This window comes from Salmo salar, chromosome ssa08 (assembly GCF_905237065.1).
Source record: "Salmo salar chromosome ssa08, Ssal_v3.1, whole genome shotgun sequence".
NCBI classification, from domain to species: domain Eukaryota; kingdom Metazoa; phylum Chordata; class Actinopteri; order Salmoniformes; family Salmonidae; genus Salmo; species Salmo salar.
Genome location: NC_059449.1, coordinates 5,573,404 through 5,599,126, shown reverse-complemented (window position 1 = coordinate 5,599,126; position 25,723 = coordinate 5,573,404).

Sequence of the window (25,723 nt, the reverse complement as noted above, 5' to 3'; positions counted from 1 at the left end):
GTACCACCACAGGGCACTATGAGTACCCCGTCATGCCGTAAGGGTTGATGAATGCTCCATCAGTTTTCCAATCCTTTGTAGACAAGATTTTCAGGGACCTGCACGGGCAGGGTGTAGTGGTGTATATCGATGACATTCTGATTTACTCCGCTACATGCGCCGAGCATGTGTCCTTGGTAAGCAAGGTACTTTGACGACTGTTGGAGCATGACCTGTACGTCAAGGCTGAGAAATGCCTGTTCTTTCAGCAGGGCGTCTCCTTCCTAGGGTATCGCATTTCCACATCGGGTGGAGATGGAGAGTGACCGCATTGCAGCCGTGCGTAATTGGCCAACTCCCACCACGGTAAAGGAGGTGCAGCTATTTTTAGGGTTTTCCAATTACTAACGGAGATTTATCCGGGTTTTTGGCCAGGTTGCTGCGCCCATTACCTCACTGCTGAAGGGGGTCCTGCAAGGTTGCGGTGGTCGGCTGAGGCGGACAGGGCTTTTGGGCAACTGTTTTACTTTGGCTCCATTGCTGGCCCATCAGGATCCCTCTTTGGCATTCAAAGTGGAGGTGGACGTGTCTGTTTCCCATCATGTTTTGTGTGTAATTGTTTCATGTTGCTGTAGTGTCTTTTTACACGATTTACTTTTGTTATGTTCCGTGTTTTTGAGCGCATTTGATTTGTTGTGCTCTCGTTTTGGAACTTTAATAAAGTGCGCCTGTTTACATCACGCTACTCTCCTGCACCTGACTTCGCCTCTTTTACACACGCTGACAATATCTATCAAATGAATAGAGCATAATAAAATTGTGTTTACTGAAACAAATCATGGTCCATAAGTCTTTTCAATATCAATCATCATATTGCTGTACATATTAGTCCTCTTAATCAGTATGCTTGTACATGTGAGAATACACACAAGCACAGGCCCAGATTAAGAAATCATAGGCCCCTGGCTTTCCTGTTTTTTTTTTATATAGCCCCACCCATATATGTATATACACTACCATTCAAAAGTTTGGGGTCACTTCGAAATGTCCTTGTTTTTGATAGAAAAGCACATCTTTTTTTGGTCCATTAATATAACATCAAATTGATCAGAAATACAGTGTAGACATTGTTAATGTTGTAAATGACTATTGTCGCTGGAAACGGCAGATTATTTATGGAATATATACATAGGTGTACAGAAGCCCATTATCAGCAACCGTCACTCCTGTGTTACAATGGCACGTTGTGTTTGCTAATCCATGTTTATCATTTTAAAAGGCTAATTGATCATTAGGAAACCCTTTTGCAATTATGCTAGCACAGCTGAAAACTGTTGGTCTGATTAAAGAAGCAATAAAACTGGCCTTCTTTAGACTAGTTGAATATCTGGAGCATCAGCATTTGTGGGTTCGATTACAGGCTTAAAATTGACAGAAATAAAGCCCTTTCTTCTGAAACTCGCCAGTCTATTCTTGTTCTGAGAAAAGAAGAATATTCCATGCGAGAAATTGCCAAAAACCTGAAGATTTCACACAACGCTGTGTACAATTTGCTTTTCAAATTGTACGTTTTTCCCGAGATTGTATTTTGAAATCTGCAAAAGGCAAACCTACAGCCGCAACCAACCATAGAAGTATAATCCATAGATGGCAGTTCCCATTCAAATCAGGACCTGCAGCCATTGCTAGAGTACCCATGAGTCAAATTGCTAGGGTAAGAGGTTCCAAACCCTTCTATGGATTATATGTCTATAGCCAAAACGCAACAAGCGTTGTATATTTGGCGCACATGCTGCCCAAACTGCGCCCTTCCTGACTGTAGGCATACCGGTATTTGCCAAAATAAAGGAAACACTTGAGTAAATGAGGGATACAAAGTATATGTTATGGTGTGGGGTGCGTTTTCTTTTTCTGGCAGCTCCTGGTGGCCTAACACCCTTTCATGTTGGTTTTTCCTCTATATGTTGGTTTTTCCTCTCCTGGGCCCCCTTATAGGCTTGGGCCCAGCCCTTGACTCACACAATTGACCTGTCCCACGTATTTATAAAGTTTTTTTTTTAAACAATAATTATTTATTAACCTGTTAGGGCTAGGGGCAGTATTGACACGGCCGGATAAAAAACGTACCCGATTTAATCTGGTTACTACTCCTGCCCAGTAACTAGAATATGCATATAATTATTGGCTTTGGATAGAAAACACCCTAAAGTTTCTAAAACTGTTTGAATGGTGTCTGTGAGTATAACAGAACTCATATGGCAGGAAAAACCTGAGAAGATTCTGAACAGGAAGTGGCCTGTCTGACAAGTTGTTGTTCATCTTGGCTCTTTTTATTGAAGACTGAGGATCTTTGCTGTAACGTGACACTTCCTACGGCTCCCATAGGCTCTCAGAGCCCGGGAAAAAGCTGAATGATATCGAGGCAGCCCCAGGCTGAAACTCATTATCGCGTTTGGATATTGGCTGGTCAGAGTACTCTAAGACTCAGGCTCGTGCACAAGGGCACGAGATGTTTTTATTTTCTCTCTTTTTGTATATATACACGCTTTCCCGGTCGGAATATTATCGCTTTTTTACGAGAAAAATGGCATAAAAATTGATTTTAAACAGCGGTTGACATGCTTCGAAGTACGGTAATGGAATATTTAAAAAAAAATTGTCACGAAATGCGCCATGCTCGTCACCCTTATTTACCCTTTCGGATAGTGTCTTGAACGCATGAACAAAACGCCGCTATTTGGATATATCAATGGATTATTTGGGACCGAAGTAGAAGTCCTGGGAGTGCATTCTGACGAAGAACAGCAAAGGTAATAACATTTTTCTTACAGTAAATCTGACTTTGGTGAGTGCTAAACTTGCTGGGTGTCTAAATAGCTAGCCCTGTGATGCCGGGCTATCTACTGAGAATATTGCAAAATGTGCTTTCACCGAAAAGCTATTTTAAAATCGGACATATCGAGTGCATAGAGGAGTTCTGTATCTATAATTCTTAAAATAATTGTTATGCTTTTTGTGAACGTTTATCGTGATTAATTTAGTAAATTCACCGGCAGTGTTCGGTCGGAATGCTAGTCACATGCTAGTCACATGCTAATGTAAAAAGCTGGTTTTTGATATAAATATGAACTTGATTGAACAAAACATGCATGTATTGTATAACATAATGTCCTAGGGTTGTCATCTGATGAAGATCATCAAAGGTTAGTGCTGCATTTAGCTGTGGTTTGGGTTTATGTGACATTATATGCTAGCTTGAAAAATGGGTGTCTGATTATTTCTGGCTGGGTACTCTGCTGACATAATCTAATGTTTTGCTTTCGTTGTAAAGCCTTTTTGAAATCGGACAGTGTGGTTAGATTAACGAGAGTCTTGTCTTTAAAATGGTGTAAAATAGTCATATGTTTGAAAAATTGAAGTTTTTGCATTTTTGAGGTATTTGAATATCGCGCCACGGGATTACACTGGCTGTTGAGTAGGTGGGACGCAAGCGTCCCACCTAGCCCATAGAGGTTAATCAGTTACCCAATGAAGACAGTGTCCCCCTCCCCCCATCTGTCGACACTGTCTACAGGTTGTCTACACTCATTGAGAGCGGGCTCCCGAGTCTTCCTGTGGTTGGCGGTTGCAGTAAAAAAAAAAACTAAATATGTGTTACCTTATTTTTTTGGATTACATTTTTTGCTGCCTCTTGGCACACACACACACACACACACACACACACACACACACACACACACACACACACACACACACACACACAGACATTTTGCTGTGTCCTTTGTTTTGGTCACAGTCACTGCATGTGTGCCCTCTAAGGCATTGTAATCTGACCAAACTAAATTAATCTCCTGTCCAAAGACTGAGACCTCTGGCTTTAGGGGAGTGTTGAGCTGCATCCCAAAACAGCTCCGTAGACTTCAAGCTGCAGGCCAGCTTTAACCAGACAGGCAGGAAGGCCGATAGCTAGGCAGACAGTCAGACAGAAAGGCAGTAAGGTGATATATACCTTCGGGTCAGATAGTTATGAAACATTAGACAGACATGCAGACAGGCAACCGGGCAGGCATACAGACAGGCAGGCTGGAAGGAAGAGAAGCAGACAGACAGACTGAAAGGGAGGTCAGATAGTTCTAAAACATTAGAGAAGGAGCAGCTCTAATCCAGCCATCTGGTCTGTTCTACCTACAGTGACTCATACATCACTCCTCCTTCCAGGCTGTGTCACAGTAAAGAGATCACAGTGTCTCTCCTGGACAGCAGGTATTGTGACTGCTCCACTGCAGTCTAAAGCTAATGGCTAAGCTTTAACAGGGGAGTCCACTGCAGTGCAGAGGCGAAGATAAGAAACTCTGGCTAACATGTTTGATATTGAGACAAAGACACTAATTTTGTTAGTCTCATTTTGGGGTTTGAGGAGAGACAGTGAAATAGAGATCTCTCCTGAAAGACAGCTTTGCACTGGTGTCTTCTGGTGTGGCGGGGTAGCGTTGCTTTAATTTTTGAGAAATGGGTGGGATTTGTGACGGTGACTCAGCGTGCATGTGTGCCTGCGTGTTTGTGTGCGCGTGTTCTGGGCTGTCTTGTGGGCTTGTTGTTCCGGTTCCAGCAGTAACACATGGAACACAGGCAGAACCCAGGCAGAGGAAGGCTGAGACACAACGGGGAGAAGAACCCATCTGCTAGATCTGACACATCACAATGGGAGTGGATCTGAGATCCAGCCAACCTGCTGTGGCTTCAGGCCTCAGGCCATCTCGGCTCCAATCAGCATTGCCCATTCCAATCATGGATTTATGGGCAGTGAGGTGCAATAGAAGAGGAGTTTCTGACATGTAAATAAGGACATGGAACATCAAACGTATTTATTTACCCGCTATGTATTTATTGTTTAAAAGCCCACCTGGCTGCACCTTATGCCACGGTGAAGAAAGAGCTATAAAGATCTCATTGCCACATGTAGCTCCTCACGTGGGGACAAAACGGGAACGTTAATGATTCCCTGGTCAGACATTAGTCACAAAGAGCAGACTATGAGACTAGATGTGTCACAAATGGCACCCTATTCCTTACGTTGTGCACTACTTTAGACCACAGTTCTGAAGGGTATAGATAGGGTGCCACTTGGGACGCAGCTACGAGACTATATGATTAACAGTCAGCAGTCATTTTCATGAGGTAGTCATCTATCACCTGGTTGCCTTGTGGCTGTGAGTGTGTTCTGAGGTTCTTTTGTGCTTTCTGTTTATGACTTGGACACACGTGTGGACACACACATACACATACATATGCACCAGCGCAAACATGCACAAACACATACGCACACACACATACTGTATGTATAAAAGCACTCACACACGACATTGGCTTACAAAATTATGAATAAATGAACGTTTCATCAAACCCCCAAAAAGGGCTGTTCAAACTGTGAATCAGCTGCCTTTCACTGACAAACAACATGATCCACCATATCCTCTTTTCTGTGTTCAATGGCAATTCACATGTCGTTTTCCGGATGTTACTAAGAAAGACATAACTGAATGCATGGCGATGGGCAATTAAATATACATCTAAGGCAGACATCAATGACTCATGACAGCACGCAATATCAAAAATCAATAGGATTTTCATAGGTTGTAGGCCCTTAGACACCTGTTGCAAAATTCATGATTTAACATTGTGTGGTGTGCGTCTACTAGACAGCATGACAGCACAATGGTGTCTTTTCCTAGAATGTATTAATATGTATCAAAAACATGAAAGATATCCAGTACAGTAGATACAATTTCCCTACCCTGTTGATTGAGCCCGTTGTGTCTGTCTGTCTGTCTGTCTGCCTGCCTGCCTGCCTGCCTGCCTGCCTGTCTGTCTGTCTGACTGTCGGTCTGCCAATCTGTTTGCCTGTCTGTCTGCCTGCTTAACGTTATTAACACAGGTGTGAACAAGGCCTAACAGATCAATGCAAAGTGTGTCAATTCAAGCCTTACTTCTCTGTCTTCATTTGGGGCCAATGCAGCCTTTCATTAGGAAGTAAATAGCACATTGATCCCAGACAAAGTCTTAGAACAACAGAATGATAATGAATGAGGGGATTGAGGAAGAGGAAACACTGTGATTGGAAAGGACATAAGAAATGAGGAGATTAATGGAGCTGTACTTGTCCAGACTGTCAGATCACTGATGGGGGCTTTCTGGTGACTCTGCATCTCAATATACAGTATATACATCAGCAACAGCTAATTCGGCACAGAGAGAAGGACCATGTATGGTACAGGAGATTCAGTAGGTCAGCACTCCTGCATTGTACCAGACCCTAAGAGGGACTGAACCCAACATCATACTGGGACTAGTACTTGTTGCAGTGCAACAGGACCCTATCATACTGGTTTCAGAAAACCTGGAGTTTATCAACTGGAGTTTCTCTAGACCATTCATGTGATGGTTGTATGTGGCCCGGATTTAGATTGACATAGAAATGAACACACCAGCTCTCTATAGCCCTGATGACCAGCAACTAGCATTTGATAGCATGTAACTAGCGTTCCATAGTGAGTTCTTTATGTTCGACAGTATGAGACTCTTTGTTGTACTTTATTACATTGATCCTTGTAGAGACTGTGAGTTGGTTTTCATATTATTGTTGTGTAGAGAGAGGAGAGGAGAGGAGATTAACCTGTTAGGGCTAGGGGGCAGTATTGACACGGCCGGATAAAAAACGTACCCGATTTAATCTGGTTACTACTCCTGTCCAGTAACTAGAATATGCATATAATTATTGGCTTTGGATAGAAAACACCCTAAAGTTTCTAAAACTGTTTGAATGGTGTCTGTGAGTATAACAGAACTCAAATGGCAGGCCAAAACCTGAGAAGATTCCATGCAGGAAGTGGCCTGTCTGACAAGTTGTGTTTCATCTTGGCTCTTTTTATTGAAGACTGAGGATCTTTGCTCTAACGTGACACTTCCTATGGCTCCCATAGGCTCTCAGAGCCCGGGAAAAAGCTGAACGATATCGAGGCAGCCTCTGGCTGAAACACATTATCGCTTTTGGCAAGTGGCGGATCAGAGTACTATGGGTTTAGGCGCGTGCCCGAGTCGACCCCATGCTTTATTTTCTTTCGTCTGTTTACCTAAACGCAGATTCCCGGTCGGAATATTATCGCTTTTTTATGAGAAAAATGGCATAAAAATTGATTTTAAACAGCGGTTGACATGCTTCGAAGTACGGTAATGGAATATTTAGAAATGTTTTGTCACGAATTGCGCCATGCTCGTCACCCTTATTTACCCTTTCGGATAGTGTCTTGAATGCACGAACAAAACGCCGCTGTTTGGATATAACTATGGATTATTTTGAACCAAACCAACATTTGTTATTGAAGTAGAAGTCCTGGGAGTGCCTTCTGACGAAGACAGCAAAGGTACATTTTTCTTACAGTAAATCTGACTTTGGTGAGTGCTAAACTTGCTGGGTGTCTAAATAGCTAGCCCTGTGATGCCGGGCTATCTACTGAGAATATTGCAAAATGTGCTTTCACCGAAAAGCTATTTTAAAATCGGAAGTATCGAGTGCATAGAGGAGTTCTGTATCTATAATTCTTTAAATAATTGTTATGCTTTTTGTGAACGTTTATCGTGAGTAATTTAGTAAATTCACCGGCAGTGTTCGGTGGGAATGCTAGTCACATGCTAGTCACATGCTAATGTAAAAAGCTGGTTTTTGATATAAATATGAATTTGATTGAACAAAACATGCATGTATTGTATAACATAATGTCCTAGGGTTGTCATCTGATGAAGATCATCAAAGGTTAGTGCTGCATTTAGCTGTGGTTTGGGTTTATGTGACATTATATGCTAGCTTGTAAAATGGGTGTCTGATTATTTCTGGCTGGGTACTCTGCTGACATAATCTAATGTTTTGCTTTCGTTGTAAAGCCTTTTTGAAATCGGACAGTGTGGTTAGATTAACGAGAGTCTTGTCTTTGAAATGGTGTAAAATAGTCATATGTTTGAAAAATTCAAGTTTTTGCATTTTTGAGGTTTTTGAATAACGCGCCACGGGATTACACTGGCTGTTACGGAGGTGGGACGATTTCATCCCACATATCGTAGAGAGGTTAAAAGGAGCATATATTTATTCAGTCACACAAGTACAGGGTTGTTCTACACCGCATATGATGCTTCGTGGTAGTTAGTGAGTGAAATCATGCTAAGATTACTACATTACAGAAGATGGACTGGGAAAATACATTGTTTTCTCACAACATACATCCACATATTTGGACATACACAAGCACACTAACTACATAACGCCCCCATGTGTGCGGGGTCTGATTTTTGGAGCAGCGGTAACCTTCTGGCAGACAGAGCGGTCTTCTGGTCAGGCTCCGTAGACGGGCACATCGCTCATCGTTCCCGAGTATACTACTCGCCAATGTCCAGTCTCTTGACAACAAGGTAGACGAAATTCAAGCAAGGGTTGCCTTCCAGAGAGACATCAGAGATTGTAACATTCTCTGTTTCATGGAAACATGGCTCACCCGGGATACATTATCAGAGTCGGTACAGCCACCCGGTTTCGAAACAAACATCTCTCTGGTAAGAAGAAGGGCGTGGTGTGATCATAACAACATACAGGAACTCAAGTCCTTTTGTTCACCTGACCTAGAATTCCTTACAATCAAATGCTGACCGCATTATCTACCAAGAGAATTCTCTTCGACTATAATCACAGCCGTGTATCCCCCCCAAGCAGACACCTCGACGGCCCTGAAAGAACTTCATTGGACTATGTAAACTGGAAACCACATATCCTGAGGCTGCATTTATTGTAGCTGGGGATTTTAACAAAGCTAATCTGAAAAACAAGGCTCCCTAAATTTTAATCAGCATATATCGAATGCGTGACCCGGGTTGGATCATTGCTACTCAAACTTCCGCGACGCATACAAAGCCCTCCCTCGCCCTCCTTTCGGCAAATCTGACCACGACTCCATTTTGTTGCTCCCAACTAAAACAGGAAACGCCCGTGCTCAGGTCTGTTCAACGCTGGTCCGACCAATCTGATTCCACGCTTCAAGATTGCTTCGATCACGTGGACTGTGATATGTTCTGGATAGCCTCAGACAACAACATTGATGTATACTCTGATTCGGTGAGCGAGTTTATTAGCAAGTGCATCGGTGATGTCGTACCCACGTTGACTATTAACCTCTATGGGCTAGGTGGGACGCTAGCGTGCCACCCGTGGTGCACTCCATCAACAGCAGGTGCATTTCAAGAGCGGCAAATTTGAATCCAAATAAATGTCAAAATTCAAATTTTTCAAAAATACAACTATTTTACACCATTTGAAAGATAAACATCTCCTTAATCTAACCACGTTTTACGATTTCAAAAAGGTTTTACGGCGAAAGCATACATTTAGAGTATGTTAGGACAGTACATTTACAAGAGTTGTGTGTAATGTTTTGTCAAGTCAAAGACAGGGTCACCAAAACCATAAAACCAGCTAAAATGATGCACTAACCTTTTACAATCTCCATCAGATGACACTCCTAGGACATTATGTTAGACAATGCATGCATTTTTAGTTCTATCAAGTTCATATTTATATCCAAAAACAGCGTTTTACTATGGCATTGATGTTGAGGAAATCGTTTCCCTCCAATAACCGGCAGTCAAGTCAGCGTCACAAATTAAATAATTAAAATTAGAAAACATTGGTAAAATATTATATTGTCATTTAAAGAATTATAGATTTACATCTCTTGAACGCAATCAACTTGCCAGATTTAAAAATAACCTTACTGGGAAATCACACTTTGCAATAATCTGAGCACTGCGCCCAGAAAAATACGCGTTGCGATACAGACTAGACGTCATGTTGGGGAGATCTAAAATCGAAAATACTATGTAAATAATCCATTACCTTTGATTCTCTTCATCAGATGTCACTTCCAGGTATCACAGGTCCATAACGAATGTAGTTTTGTTCAAAAAAGCTCATCATTTATGTCCAAAAATCTCCGTCTTGTTAGAACATGATCTAAGCCAGCCGGACTTCTCGTCATGAACGAGGGAAAAAATATATTTCCGTTCGTTCAAACATGTCAAACGTTGTATAGCATAAATCATTAGGGCCTTTTTTAACCAGAACATGAATAATATTCAAGGTGGACGAATGCATACTCTTTTATAACGTATTGGAACGAGGGTACCCAACATGAACTCGCGCGCCAGGTGTCTAATGGGACATCATCGTTCCATGGCTCTTGTTCGGTCAGATCTCCCTCCAGAAGACTCAAAACACTTTGTAAAGGCTGGTGACATCTAGTGGAAGCAATAGGAAGTGCCAAAATATTCCTCAGCCCCTGTGTTTTTCAATGGGATAGGTTTAAAGTCAATACAACACATCAGGTATCCACTTCCTGTCAGAAAATGTCTCAGGGTTTTGCCTGCCAAATGAGTTCTGTTATACTCACAGACACCATTCAAACAGTTTTAGAAACTTTAGAGTGTTTTCTATCCATATATAATAAGTATATGCATATTCTAGTTACTGGGTAGGATTAGTAACCAGATTAAATCGGGTAAAAATTTTTTATCCAGACGTGCAAATGCTGCCCCCTAGCCCTAACAGGTTAACCTCTTGGCGTTCCCCTAGGATAGGGGGCGCTAAAGCGATTTTTGAAAAAGAATCGTGCCCATTTTAAACGGCCTCCTACTCAAACTCAGAAGCTAGGATATGCATATAATTAATACTTCTGGATAGAAAACACCCTAAAGTTTCTAAAACTGTTTGAATGGTGTCTGTGAGTATAACAGAACTCATATGGCAGTCAAAACCCCGAGACAGATGGAAACAGGAAGTGGAATTCTGAATTGCGAACTCAACTTCATCACGTTGCCTATTAATCACACCGTGAGCTATGGTTCATTGAGCACTTCCTATTGCTTCCACTAGATGTCCCCAGTCTTCACAAATTGGTTTGAGCCTTCTACTGTGAAAACTGAATGAATGAGACGCTGTGGAACGTGGTCACACGGAGAGGGCCATCACCATTATGACGCCGGCGCCCCTGGTTACCCTCCCCTTTCGAAACGTTTTGAAACACAATGCAATCGTCCCCCTCGAATCTTATTGGCTCTCTTGTTGAAAAACGCCCTGAAGATTTATGTTATACAACGTTTGACATGTTTGAACGAACCTAAATGGGAAAAAAATGCATTTTCTTGAAATGGCTGTCCCGTGGCCGACGGAAGATTTGGAGCAGCCTTCAGACGCGCTAACAAGAACAAGCTCTTGGAACATAAAGGAGTCATTTTTTCGAACGAAAACACATTTGTTGTGGACCTGGGATTCCTGGAAGTGCTTTCTGATGAAGACAACCAAAGGTAAGGGATTATTGACAATAGTATACAAGACTAGATGTGATATGCGATTGTTCCAAGATGGCTAGCCTATTGCTATTGCTAGCCAATTGTTCTGAGTATCGCATCCCCTTTTATCGCAAAGTGTGATTACCCAGTAAAGTTATTTTTAAATCTGGCATTACAGGTGCTTTCAAGAGATATTCATCTAAAAATCTTAGAATGACAATATTACATTTTAAAAATGTTTTCGAATAGTAATTTACTAAATTGTAGCTCTGTTTCATCGGATGCATTTGAGGGAAAATAGTTAGTCAACGTTACGCACCAATGTAAAATGCTGTTTTTATATATAAATATGAACTTTATCGAACAAAAGAATGCAAGTATTGTGTAACATGATGTCCTAGGTGTGTCATCTGATGAAGATTGTCAAAGGTTAGTGATGCATTTAGCTGTTTTTTTGGTTATTTGTGATGCATGTGGTTGGTCAGAAAATGGCTATGTGGCTACTTTTACGATATAATCCTCTAACATAATCTAATGTTTTGCTTTTGCTGTAAAGCCTTTTTGAAATCTGACAACGTGGTTCGATTCAGGAGAGGTGCATCTATAAAATGCTATAATTTGAGAAAAAAAATGAAAAAAAATCATTATTACATTTTGTTATGCTAATGGCGATATGATTTTTCGCTGGATGTCCGTCCCGAGGCCGCACAGGGGTTAAAACCTTCCCCAAACAGAAACTGTGGATTGACGGCAGCATTCGCGCAAATCTGAAAGCGCGAACCACTGCTTTTAATCATGGCAAGGCGACCAGAACATGACCGAATACAGTGTTGCTATTCCCTCCGCAAGGCAATCAAACAAGCTAAGCATCAGTATAGAGACAAAGTAGAGTAGCAATTCAACAGCTCAGACACGAGACGTATGTGGCAGGGTCTATAGTCAATCACGGATTATAAAAAGAAAACCAGCCCCGTCGCGGACACCGACACCTTGCTCCCAGACAAACTAAACAACTTCTTTGCACGCTTTGAGGACAATACAGTGCCACTGACACGGCCCGCTACCAAAAACTGCGGGCTCTCCTGCACCGCAGCCAACATCAGTAAAACATTTAAACGTGTTAACCCTCGCAATGCTGCTGGCCCAGACGGCATCCCTAGCCGCTTCCTCAGAGCATGCACAGACCAGCTGGCTGGTGTGTTTACGGACATATTAAATCAATCCCTATCCCAGTCTGCTGTTCCCACATGCTTCAAGAGGGCCACCATTGTTCTTGTTCCCAAGAAAGCTAAGGTAACTGAGCTAAACGACTATAGCACTCACTTCTGTCATCATGAAGTGCTTTGAGAGACTAGTCAAGGATCATTTCATCTCCACCCTACCTGACACCCTAGACCCACTCCAATTTGCTTACCGCCCCAATAGGTCCACAGAGAATGCAATCGCAATCACACTGCCCTAACCCATCTGGACAAGAGGAATACCTATGTAAGAATGCTGTTCATCGATTACAGCTCAGCATTTAACACCATAGTAAACTCGTCATTAATAGATGTCCTGCCCCCATCCCCACCTAACAGTTCAATTAAATAGGTGTTTCCATTTTTCTCATTTCACGATGTAGCCTTTTTTTTTGCTATAGCATAGAATTCTTATTATCATATTGATTCAATGATGAATCCTCAACATTTTTTTCTATCGTGTAGTTTTCTTATTTTTGCCTAATCGATCATGCTGCGTTGTAAATATGCATGAACTTTTGTGTGCAATGAACATTCCTGTGTGTCAGTGACAATGAATGAACACAGGGATGATATCTGATGCTGATTTTAACTATTTGCCGGTTTAAGAAATGTCTTAGATTTTTTTTTCCAAGTACATAACATTGTTATACAATAAGTCAGCAGCTATTTTCAGCCAGTTAGCGGCGAGATTTTAATAAAACTATTCCAGATGTGCACAATGTTATAGGAATAGTAAAGATTTATTTGAACTGAAAATGATTTATATTCCATGGCTAACCATAAATCTATTTTAATTTCAGAATGACCACAAATGTTACTGTGTTACTATGAGAAGTTATGCACAGTGCTTTTCAGAGTCCATCAATTTAATGTTGGGATCTGTCCCCAGGCCTTTAATGTAATAACTTCACACGTTGCTCATTGGCATCTGTGCAAACACTTTAGACATTACTGTTGTCCAATCAAAGACATTTCTTATACCTGTCGTCCAGGGCCGTATATTTAGAAATGCAGTGAGCTCCAAAAGTATTGGGACAGTGTCCATTTGTTTTGGCTCTGTACTCCAGCACTTTGAATTTGAAACGACTGACTTTTTGTACATGGTCCCCTAAAATGGGGGAACTAAAAGTATTGGAACAAATTCACCAATGTATTTGGTCCGATATTCCTAACACAAATTGGGCACAAAATAATCTGAAACACAAACAAAACAGCAAATGAATCCAATGCTTGATGTAATCATTGTGTGCTAAGAATATGGGACCAAATAAACTTTTGATAACTTTGATACACACAAGTGAACTTGTCACAATACTTTTGGGCCCCTAAAATGGGGGGGGGGGGGGAGAGAAAGAGTCCATGTACAAAAAGTGCTGTCATTTCTAAACGGCTCATATGGATGAAAATACCTTCAAATTAAAGCTGACCGTCTGCATCGGAAGTGCTGGAGTACATAGCCAAAACAAAATACACTGTCCCAATACTTTGAGCTCACTGTATCTCTGCTAGAGCTGACCTTATCTGCTATTGTCCCTTCTCAGTGTACAGGGCTTGAGAGGGATGCCTAAGGTAAAGCCAAACATGTTTCATGTTAAAATCTGCTACTCTTTTGGAACGCAGTATTGTCAAGATAACTACTTTTTACCGTGTGTAAAATTGCTTGTTTCATTTGAAAGCTTTTTATAAAAATACAAAAAATGCATGAAATGAAATGTATGCATTCACTACTGTAAGTCGCTCTGGATAAGAGCGTCTGCTAAATGACAAATGTAAAATGTAAATGTAATTAACCTGTTATGGCTAGGGGGCAGTATTTTCACGGCTGGATAAAAAACGTACCCGATTTAATCTGGTTACTACTCCTGCCCAGTAACTAGAATATGCATATAATTATTGGTTTTGGATAGAAAACACCCTAAAGTTTCTAAAACTGTTTGAATGGTGTCTGTGAGTATAACAGAACTCATATGGCAGGCAAAAACCTGAGGAGATTTCATGCAGGAAGTGGCCTGTCTGAAAAGGTGTCGTTCTTCTTGTCTCTGTTTATTGAAGAGTGAGGATCTTAGCTGTCCCGTGACACTTCCTACGGCTGCCATAGGCTCTCAGAAGGCGGCAAAACGCTGAATCGTGGCTTTGCAGGCTCTGGCTGAAACAAAGTAGCGCGTTTGGGTAGTGGCTGGTTACAGTACTGTGAGACTCAGGCTCGTGCCCGCGTCGACCGAAAGCTTTGTTTTCTTTCCTCTGTTTAGCTAAATGGACATTCCCGGTCGGAATATTATCGCTTTTTTACGAGAAAAATGGCATAAAAATTGATTTTAAACAGCGGTTGACATGCTTCGAAGTACGGTAATGGAATATTTAGATTTTTTTTGTCACGAATTGCGCCATGCGCACGACCCTTCTTTACCATTCGGATAGTGTCTGGGACGCACGAACAAAACGCCGCTATTCGGATATAACTATGGATTATTTTGGACCAAACCAACATTTGTTATTGAAGTAGCAGTCCTGGGAGTGCATTCTGACGAAGACAACAAAAGGTAATCAAACTTTTACAATAGTAAATCTGATATTGGTGAGTGCTAAACTTGCCGGGTGTCTAAATAGCTAGCCCGTGATGCCTGGGCTATGTACTTAGAATATTGCAAAATGTGCTTTCACCAAAAAGCTATTTTAAAATCGGACATATCGAGTGCATAGAGGAGTTCTGTATCTATAATTCTTAAAATAATTGTTATGCTTTTTGTGAACGTTTATCGTGAGTAATTTAGTAAATTGTTAGCAAATTCCCCGGAAGTTTGCGGGGGGTATGCTAGTTCTGAACGTCACATGCTAATGTAAAAAGCTGTTTTTTGATATAAATATGAACTTGATTGAACAAAACATGCATGTATTGTATAACATAATGTCCTAGGTGTGTCATCTGATGAAGATCATCAAAGGTTAGTGCTGCATTTAGCTGTCTTCTGGGTTTTTGTGACATTATATGCTAGCTTGAAAAATGGGTGTCTGATTATTTCTGGCTTGGTACTCTGCTGACATAATCTAATGTTTTGCTTTCGCTGTAAAGCCTTTTTGAAATCGGACAGTGTGGTTAGATAAAGGAGAGTCTTGTCTTTAAAATGCTGTGAAATAGTCATATGTTTGAAAAATTGAAGTTTTTGTATTTTTGAGGAATTTGTAATTCGCGCCACGCCTATCATTGGATATTGGAGCAGGTGTTCCGCTAGCGGAACGTTTAGATGTAAGAGGTTAAGCTCGAGACCCTGGGTCTCGACTCCGCCCTGTGCAATTGGGTCCTGGACTTCCTGACGGGCTGCCCCCAGGTGGTGAGGGTAGGAAACAACATCTCCACCCCGCTGATCCACAACACTGGGGCCCCACAAGGGTGCGTTCTCAGCCCTCTCCTGTACTCCCTGTTCACCCATGACTGCGTGGCCATGCACACCTCCAACTCAATCAACAAGTTTGCAGACGACACTAAAGTGGTAGGCTTGATTACCAACAACGACGAGACGGCCTAGGAGGTGAGGGCCTTCAGAGTGTGGTGTCAGGAAAATAACCTCACACTCAATGTCAACAAAACAAAGGAGATGATCATGGACTTCAGGAAACAGCAGAGAAAGCACCCCCCATCCACATCGACGGGACAGTAGTGGAGAAGGTGGAAAGTTCCTCGGCGTACACATCACAGACAAACTGAAATGGTCCACTCACACAGACAGCGTGGTGAAGAAGGCGCAACAGCGCCTCTTCAACCTCAGGAGGCTGAAGAAATTTGGCTTGTCACCGAAAACACTCAAACTTTTACAGATGAGTCACATGCTCCGGTGGGCCCTGGGGATATAACCGTCACAAATACATTCCGACGAATCAGTCGAGAAAATAAATAAGCTTCAACGGTAAACATTTGTACTCAGTCGTGATTGAATGAGGATACGCCGAGCCCATACTGTATATGTTTATTTATACACACACGTGCGCATACAAGCATGCACGCATGCACACACACATATTGAGACGTCATTGAAAATAAATGCTCTTTATTCAATTATTCAATTTGTTTACTTCCTGATTTAGCTGCCTTTAATTATAATTGAGCCCAACCCTGACACACACACCATCAAGTTCACCAACTAAGGGAATTTAAACAAGTTGGCTTCAATACATCCCCAAGGCCTCAATACGATACAAATGGTGAACAACTCCAGTCCTCACGGGCTGCAGTGTCTGCTTGTTTTTGCTCTTGCCGGTTATTGACTGATTCAGACCTGGGGAAAAGCTTGTGTGCACTCTCTGGGCAATCAGTGACATTAACAAATCAATTAAGTGCCTGAGGGAAGAGACAATCAACAGGACAGATGCCCCTCACGGCCTGGAGTTGTGGATTTTCCTGTCTTAGGACATACCATGTTTAAATGCCAAACAAAGCTGCTATTTCTTTTTCTTCAGACAATGAGATAAGAATGCCTTTTCTGAAGCATGTGTGAAGCTTTGTTTTCTTTCCTCTGTTTAGCTAAATGGACATTCCCGGTCGGAATATTATCGCTATTTTATGAGAAAATATCGCATAAAAATTGATTTTAAACAGTGTTTGACATGCTTCGAAGTACGGTAATGGAATATTTTGACATTTTTTGTCACGAAATGCGCCCGCGTGTCACCCTTCGGATAGGGACCTCAACGCACGAACAAAACGGAGCTATTTCAATATAACTATGGATTATTTCGAACCAAAACAACATTTGTTGTTGAAGTAGAAGTCCTGGGAGTGCATTCTGACGAAGAACAGCAAAACAGCAACATTTTTCTTACAGTAAATCTGAGTTTGTTGAGGGCCAAACTTGGTGGGTGTCAAATTAGCTAGCCGTGATGGCCAGGCTATCTATTCAGAATATTGCAAAATGTGCTTTCACCGAAAAGCTATTTTAAAATCGGACACCGTGATTGCATAACTTCTTGGGGCTATGTGGGACGCTAGCGTGCCACCCGTGGTGCACCCTATCAACAGCAGGTGCATTTCAAGAGCGGCAAATTTGAAACCAAATAAATGTCAAAATTCAAATTTTTCAAACATACAACTATCTTACACCCTTTGAAAGATAAACATCTCCTTAATCTAACCACGTTGTCCGATTTCAAAAAGGTTTTATGGCGAAAGCATAAAGTTAGATTATGTTAGGAGAGTACATTGACAATAGCTGTGTGTAATGTTTTGTCACTTCAAAGCCAGGCGTCACCAAAACCATAAAACCAGCTAAAATGATGCACTAACCTTTTACAATCTCCATCAGATGACACTCCTAGGACATTATGTTAGACAATGCATGCATTTTTAGTTCTATCAAGTTCATATTTATATCCAAAAACAGCGTTTTACTATGGCATTGATGTTGAGGAAATCGTTTCCCTCCAATAACCGGCAGTCAAGTCAGCACCACAAATTAAATAATTAAAATTAGAAAACATTGGTAAAATATTATATTGTCATTTAAAGAATTATAGATTTACATCTCTTGAACGCAATCAACTTGCCAGATTTAAAAATAACCTTACTTGGAAATCACACTTTGCAATAATCTGAAACACTGCGCCCAGAGAAATATGCTTTGTCTGTATAGCAAACGGCCATGTTGGAGAGATCTAAAATCGAAAATACTATGTAAATAATCCATTACCTTTGATTCTCTTCATCAGATGTCACTTCCAGGAATCCCAGGTCCATAACGAATGTAGTTTTGTTAAAAAAAGCTCATCATTTATATCCAAAAAGCTCCGTGTTGTTAGCACATGATCTAAGCCAGCCGGACTTCTCGTCATGAACGAGGGGAAAAAATATATTTACGTTCGTTCAAACATGTCAAACGTTGTATAGCATAAATCATTAGTGCCTTTTTTAACGAGAACATGAATAATATTCAAGGTGGACGAATGCATTCTCTTTTATAACGTATTGGAACGAGGGTACCCAACATGAACTCGCGCGCCAGAGTCTAATCGGCCATCACCGTTCCATGGCTCTTGTTCGGTCAGATCTCACAGTAAAAGACTCAAAACACTTTGTAAAGGCTGGTGACATCTAGTGGAAGCAATAGGAAGTGCCAAAACATTAATCAACCCCTGTGTGTTTCAATGGCATAGGCTTAAAGGTAATTCAACACATCAGGTATCCACTTCCTGTCAGAAAATGTCTCAGGGTTTTGCCTGCCAAATGAGTTCTGTTATACTCACAGACACCATTCAAACAGTTTTAGAAACTTTAGGGTGTTTTCTATCCATATATAATAAGTATATGCATATTCTAGTTACTGGGTAGGATTAGTAACCAGATTAAATCGGGTACGTTTTTTTATCCAGCCGTGAAAATACTGCCCCCTAGCCCCAACAGGATAAAGGAGTTCTGTATCTATAATTCTTAAAATAATTGTTATGGATTTTGTGAACGTTAATCGTGAGTAAATAACTTCTCTAGGGCGAGTGGGACGATTTCGTCCCACCTACGTAACAGCCAGTGGAATCCCGTGGCGCGTTATTCAAATACCTTAGAAATGCTATTACTTCAATTTCTCAAACATATTACTATTTTACACCATTTCAAAGACAAGACTCTCGTTAATCTAACCACACTGTCCGATTTCAAAAAGGCTTTACAACGAAAGCAAAACATTAGATTATGTCAGCAGAGTACCCAGCCAGAAATAATCAGACACCCATTTTTCAAGCTAGCATATAATGTCACATAAACCCAAACCACAGCTAAATGCAGCACTAACCTTTGATGATCTTCATCAGATGACACTTCTAGGACATTATGTTATACAATACATGCATGTTTTGTTCAATCAAGTTCATATTTATATCAAAAACCAGCTTTTTACATTAGCATGTGACGTTCAGAACTAGCATACCCCCCGCAGACTTCCGGTGAATTTACTAAATTACTCACGATAAACGTTCACAAAAAACATAACAATTATTTTAAGAATTATAGATACAGAACTCCTCTATGCACTCGCTTATGTCCGATTTTAAAATAGCTTTTCGGTGAAAGCACATTTTTCAATATTCTAAGTAGATAGCCCGGCATCACAGGGCTAGCTATTTAGACACCCAACAAGTTTAGCCCTCACCAAAGTCAGATTTACTATAAGAAAAATGTTATTACCTTTGCTGTTCTTCGTCAGAATGCACTCCCAGGACTTCTACTTCAATAACAAATGTTGGTTTGGTTCAAAATAATCCATAGTTATATCCAAATAGCGGCGTTTTGTTCGTGCGTTCAAGACACTATCCGAAAGGGTAAAGAAGGGTGACGCGCCCGACGCGTTTCGTGACAAAAAAAATCTAAATATTCCATTACCGTACTTCGAAGCATGTCAACCGCTGTTTAAAATAAATTTTTATGCCATTTTTCTCATAAAAAAGCGATAATATTCCGACCGGGAAATCGTGTTTTAGTACAAAGAGAGAGAAAATAAAAACATGGTGTCGCCACGTGCACGCGCCTCAGTCTGATGGTCCTCTGATAGACCACTTACCAAAGGCGCTGGAATTACATCATTCAGCTTTTTCCCGGGTTCTGAGAGCCTATGGGAGCCGTAGGAAGTGTCACGTTACAGCAAAGATCCTAAGTTTTCAATAAACAGAGCCAAGAAGCCCAAGGAATGGTCAGAGAGGGTACTTCCTGTACAGAATCTTCTCAGGTTTTTGCCTGCCATATGAGTTCTGTTATACTCACAGACACCATTCAAACAGTTTTAGAAACTTTAGGGTGTTTTCTATCCAAAGCCAATAATTATATGCATATTCTAGTTTCTGGGCAGTAGTAATAACCAGATTAAATCGGGTACGTTTTTTATCCGGCCGTGTAAATACTGCCCCCTAGCCCTAACAGGTTAAATAAATTCACCGGAAGTTTGCGGTGGGTATGCTAGTTCTGAACATTACATGCTAATGTATAAAGCTGTTTTTTGATATAAATATGAACTTGATTGAACAAAACATGCATGTATTGTATAACATAATGCCCTAGGAGTGTCATCTGATGAAGATCATCAAAGGTTAGTGCTGCATTTAGCTGTGGTTTTGGTTTTTGTGACATATATGCATGCTTTGAAAATGGCTGTGTGATTATTTTTGGCAGGGTACTCTCCTGACATAATCTAATGTTTTGCTTTCGCTGTAAAGCGGACAGTGTGGTTAGATTAATGAGAGTCTTTTCTTTAAAATGGTGTAAAATAGTCATATGTTTGAGAAATTGAAGTTATAGCATTTATGAGGTATTTGTATTTCGCGCCACGTGATTCCACTGACTCAAGCGTCCCACCTTGCCCAGGGAGGTTAAGGTAACAGTACTTGATTATCTTAATGTGTTTTGTAAGATGTTCAGTGGAAATTGCCCTTTATCAAACTTCTCGCATAGATAACCGGTACATGCTGTTTTCATGCTTTTCATCCTTACAGACCTGACTGTGAGGAGCGCTAGGAGTGCAGTGCGCTTACCGCCACTCCACATCGCTGAACATACCGCCAGAGTCCCTACGGAAATGTCACGGAGAGAAAAGTGAGGAGGCGCATCACACATCAGATGGAAGAAATCGATATGGCCCTGGCATGTCCTCCCTACGGGGGCCCCAAGGTTCCGCCTAGGTTACACACATACAAACCTTCCACTGCTAAATAGAGAACGTCAAGGATTCAGTTTCAACCCAACAAACTGTCAACTATGTTGTACGTAGGTCAACTTTAGAACCCTTAGCACCACTCACTATCCATAAGTAGGTAATTCACTGTGGCAGACTGGTTTATTTCTGTATGTATATGGTGAGGAATATGTACGGAGGTGTGCAGAAGAAGAATGAGTAATACTGTGTAAAAGTAAGTGCATTAGTAACTAACCGATGAAATGATAGCTGTTGGTATTGCTTTTATTCAACTAACAAGACATGGTCCAAGAATGTAAACGGGAACTTATTTTCTGTTCCCCTGTGCCTGGGAAGAACATACTCAGGAAAAAAAATGTATGGTTCCTGGGATGCTTGTAAAAAAATATGTTACAGTGTGTTCTGCAAACATTCTAGAAATTATCACACTTTTTCAAAATACAAATAACATGATGTGCCACTTAGCTTGACTGTAGTCAAGTAACGAAGACGTACCTTTCTAAGTAAGGTAAACATATATCCAGAAACTCTCTGTGAATGAACTACATAGGTAAGTGAAAAATCCTGCTAATTTCTATTTTGAGTGGACTGTCCCTTTAAACCTACTCAGTTTGCGCAACTTGCACCACCAACAACACATGGTCAGATATACAAGCTAAAATTCTCAAGTGTAATATTGCAGCATTAAATCACGTCAGATCCCATCTAGCATGAGTGATAAGTGGAAAGCAATGGTCATTGTTCATTCCAGGTATCTCTTGAAAAATATTTGTTTTTTTTTATCTCAACTAGACTAACCTGGTTAAATAAAGGTTGAATAGAAACAATTGTATTTTTTTAATTTGAATGGACTGTCCCTTTAAACCACTTAGCTAGCCTTAGCTCTACCCAACAACAACATGCATACAGAGAGAGATACAAGGCTCAAGTAATATAGCGTTATTAAATCTTATCCCACCCAGCAGGAGCAATAAGTGGTGGGTCCGGGTCATTAGTTATAATTATATCAATCATCACCCCCAGATCTAAAATGGTATGTTCCACCCCGTTGCGAGCATTTATGCCTTTGTATTCATCCGAGACACACTGAAATTCTTAGCACATGGAGCACAAACTCAATTTTCCTGCACCCCCTGATGCATTCTCCTCAAGAGAATGCCCTTTATTTTTGATACAGAGGAAGAGATGCGTGTTAAAGGAGGAGGTAAGGTAAAAAAAAAAGTTGAGAATATTCGCGCCCCTAGCCGCAGGAAAGAATTTAAAAGGGCACATTTTGGAATGACCATGTGCAGACTTCTCAATGAATGTGTCACATCAAGCTGGGTTGAATTTGCTGTGCTATTTATCATGTGGTTTGATGTATGGTGTAACACCCTCATGGAACTCTCAAGTTAGATGTTCTTAAACTCCAGCTCCAGGTTATTCTTAGTTACTTAATATAATACATGTAATAAAACATCATTAAAATAGGATCAAGAATGATCAATAAGGGGTCTTCTTAAGGGTTTTATAGATAAGCTGGGTGCAACATTGGCTGCAGTGTGTTCAGTTGAATCAGGTGTGTTAGTGCTGGGCTGGAACAAAAGCCTGCACACACTAAGACCGGAGTTACCCACCTACACAAGGGACCAAAGTGTTTCAGTGATGCTTTATAGTTGAATGGGAACGTTAAAGTAGTTTTATCCCCTTGTTTTGTCCTCTCTCACATTGAAATCGACAACCCCTCACTTTCTTTCTCTCTCGTTCTTCTTTTCCTGTTTTCAGTCTAAGTCTTAATTTATACTTCCCATAAAACCAAAGATTACAACTCCTCTTTTGAACACAAACTTTTTTTGTGAAATACCAGAGTAATGACTTTCACAGGACAGCTACTCAAAGGACCATCCATGGCTGTACTTTCTCCATAATTCAGAGCTTGAGAAAGTTAGTGAAAAGAGAGAACTGATTGGCTAAGTCAGCATTTCATGGCTATTTAGACTGAGATTTTAAGGTACCTTACATGACCCTGTCATTCAAAACAATCCCATGAGGCCTTTTGCTAATCAGATCAAGCAATTCCTCTTTAATCTGTGTTGTTAGCAAACGCAGTCCGGATTTAGCATGCATCCATGCACACACACACAGCTCTACCATAGACCATGACATTAGTAGATGGTGGGGTTGGCGGTGGTTACTGGGCATTAATGAATGCCTCAACCAGATTCCTGATGACAGACAGGTTGGGAGACTCCAGATTTTGTGTCAAGGAGATTGGTGCAGCGTGGCTCGGTTTCAAGTTTCCTGGTCTCTCTCTCTCTCTCTCTCTCTCTCTCTCTGTCTCTCGGCCCCTTAACCTTCTGTTTCTTCCTCGCTCGCTCCCTCCCCCCTCTTTTCTTGTCTTCTTCCTAGATCCATCATCTCCTCAGCCTTCTGGATCCAGGAGTCTGGCTGTCTGCTCCTTAAATAAAGCTGACCTCAGTTCAGACGCTGGGGCTGCTACTGTCTTTAACTCTGCAAAGGAACTGAAGGAGCTCAGTTTACACACACAAATGTGTGTGTGTTTATAGGATGTGTGTGTGTTTATAGGATGTGTGTGTGTGTGTGTGTGTTTATAGTGTGTGTGCGTGTTTGTGTGTGTGAGAGAGGAAGGGAGTGAGGCGAATGGACTTTATTGAGAGCACAAGTGCATATTTACATATTCACTCCCACACTTGAGGTTAGGCGGAGGCATGTGGTCCCCTATTACACACACACACACACACACACACACACACACACACACACACACACACACACACACACACACACATTAATTAACACATATAACCACAAACACACACGGCAACAACAAATCTACTTGTCTCTGACAACGCATTAAAATGCACACTGTCAAACTTTCAACAATGCACCATTACAAATTATAGAGTGAGGCTGCTTATAATTTGCATTCTAAATTGCCTAACGGGAGATTCAAACCATCAAGCATTTTGCAAATGGCTTTCCTAACAGGGGAATAGATGGATCAGGTACTGCAGAGGATGCAAATTATGCATGAAACAAAACACAGAGAGACAATGGGGAGGGAGAAACAAGCAAATGTCAACGTTGAAATTTTAATGACATGTTAAGATCATGTTAAGCTCTGCCGGGGAATGTGTTCAGCTCAGAAATGCAAAAATGTATGTGCCTTCAGCACAGAGGAATGCATTGTGTACTCACACACACAGAGAGAGATACATGCTAAATGTGTTAAAGGAAGGCCAAGAAGATCATTAAGGACTTCAGTCACCTGAGCCACAGACCGTTCACTTGGCTACTGTCGGATGGAGCCCGAGAGATCAGAAAACAGCTTCTATTACCAGGCCATCAGACTGTTGAACAGCCATTACTAGGAGTCTACCAGGTGATGCCCACTCACTCACACAAAATACACACACAAGCTATCACACACACACCTCAAACTCACAAACACACACACAGACACTCTCACGCACATACTCATACACACAGCCAACACTGCTGTCTCATGTTATAGAGACATTAAACCACTGGATCATTTCCCATTTCACACTGTGTATTTAAATACTGTATTTTCGCTATTCATATTTCTACTACTGTACATTGCATTTTAGTTACATTGCTTATACACACTGCATATTTATTTATATACTGGACTCTTGACATAGCTCACTCTAAGAATGAATTACATTTTTGAATGAATGAAATGAATGAATATAATTCAATTTTCCGTGTCAAATCGGCAATTGACAATCCATCCCTTATGGGATTTATTGACATAAACAAACATTACAATAACTCACTGTGGTAATAAAATGATAATTCTTCTTCTAGTGTTCTCTGCATTGCTCGTCGTATTAAGAGTGAAAAAATGTAAGGTAAAAATCTATACATAATAGTAAATAAGGTTATCCAAACAAGAATTATATCTCTAGAGCAGTACAATAATGTACATACATACACACTGTATATATACGCATACATACATACCATAACATAACATAGAAACGGAAGGCATTTGAACCCAGTCTGGCACAAAGAGAAGATTCTTATGGGAGACAAGCCTATACACAATCTTTATACACACACGTGCCATTTACCACATAGAAGCTGAATATTTTTACAATTTAATTATAGGTAGCCCATTTTCTTTTATTCCAGGCGTTGTCTATATATTCCGCAAACGAAAATACACAATGAACAAAAAAACATTTCAGTTTAACCTCATTGCTCAGCCACATAATGCCATGCCAAGGTATATCTGGGGTGCTTTCTGGAATAAGAGCAAGCATATATCGTGGTCGAAAGGGCAATAGAGGATAAAATGAGTTTCATTCTCTATTTCTTCGAGGTCACAATAGTTACATAGTCTTTCCTCTTCCATTTCACCACAATACCGACCTGTTTCAATACGCAGAGGCAATATACAGGATCTTACCTGTTTCAATACGCAGA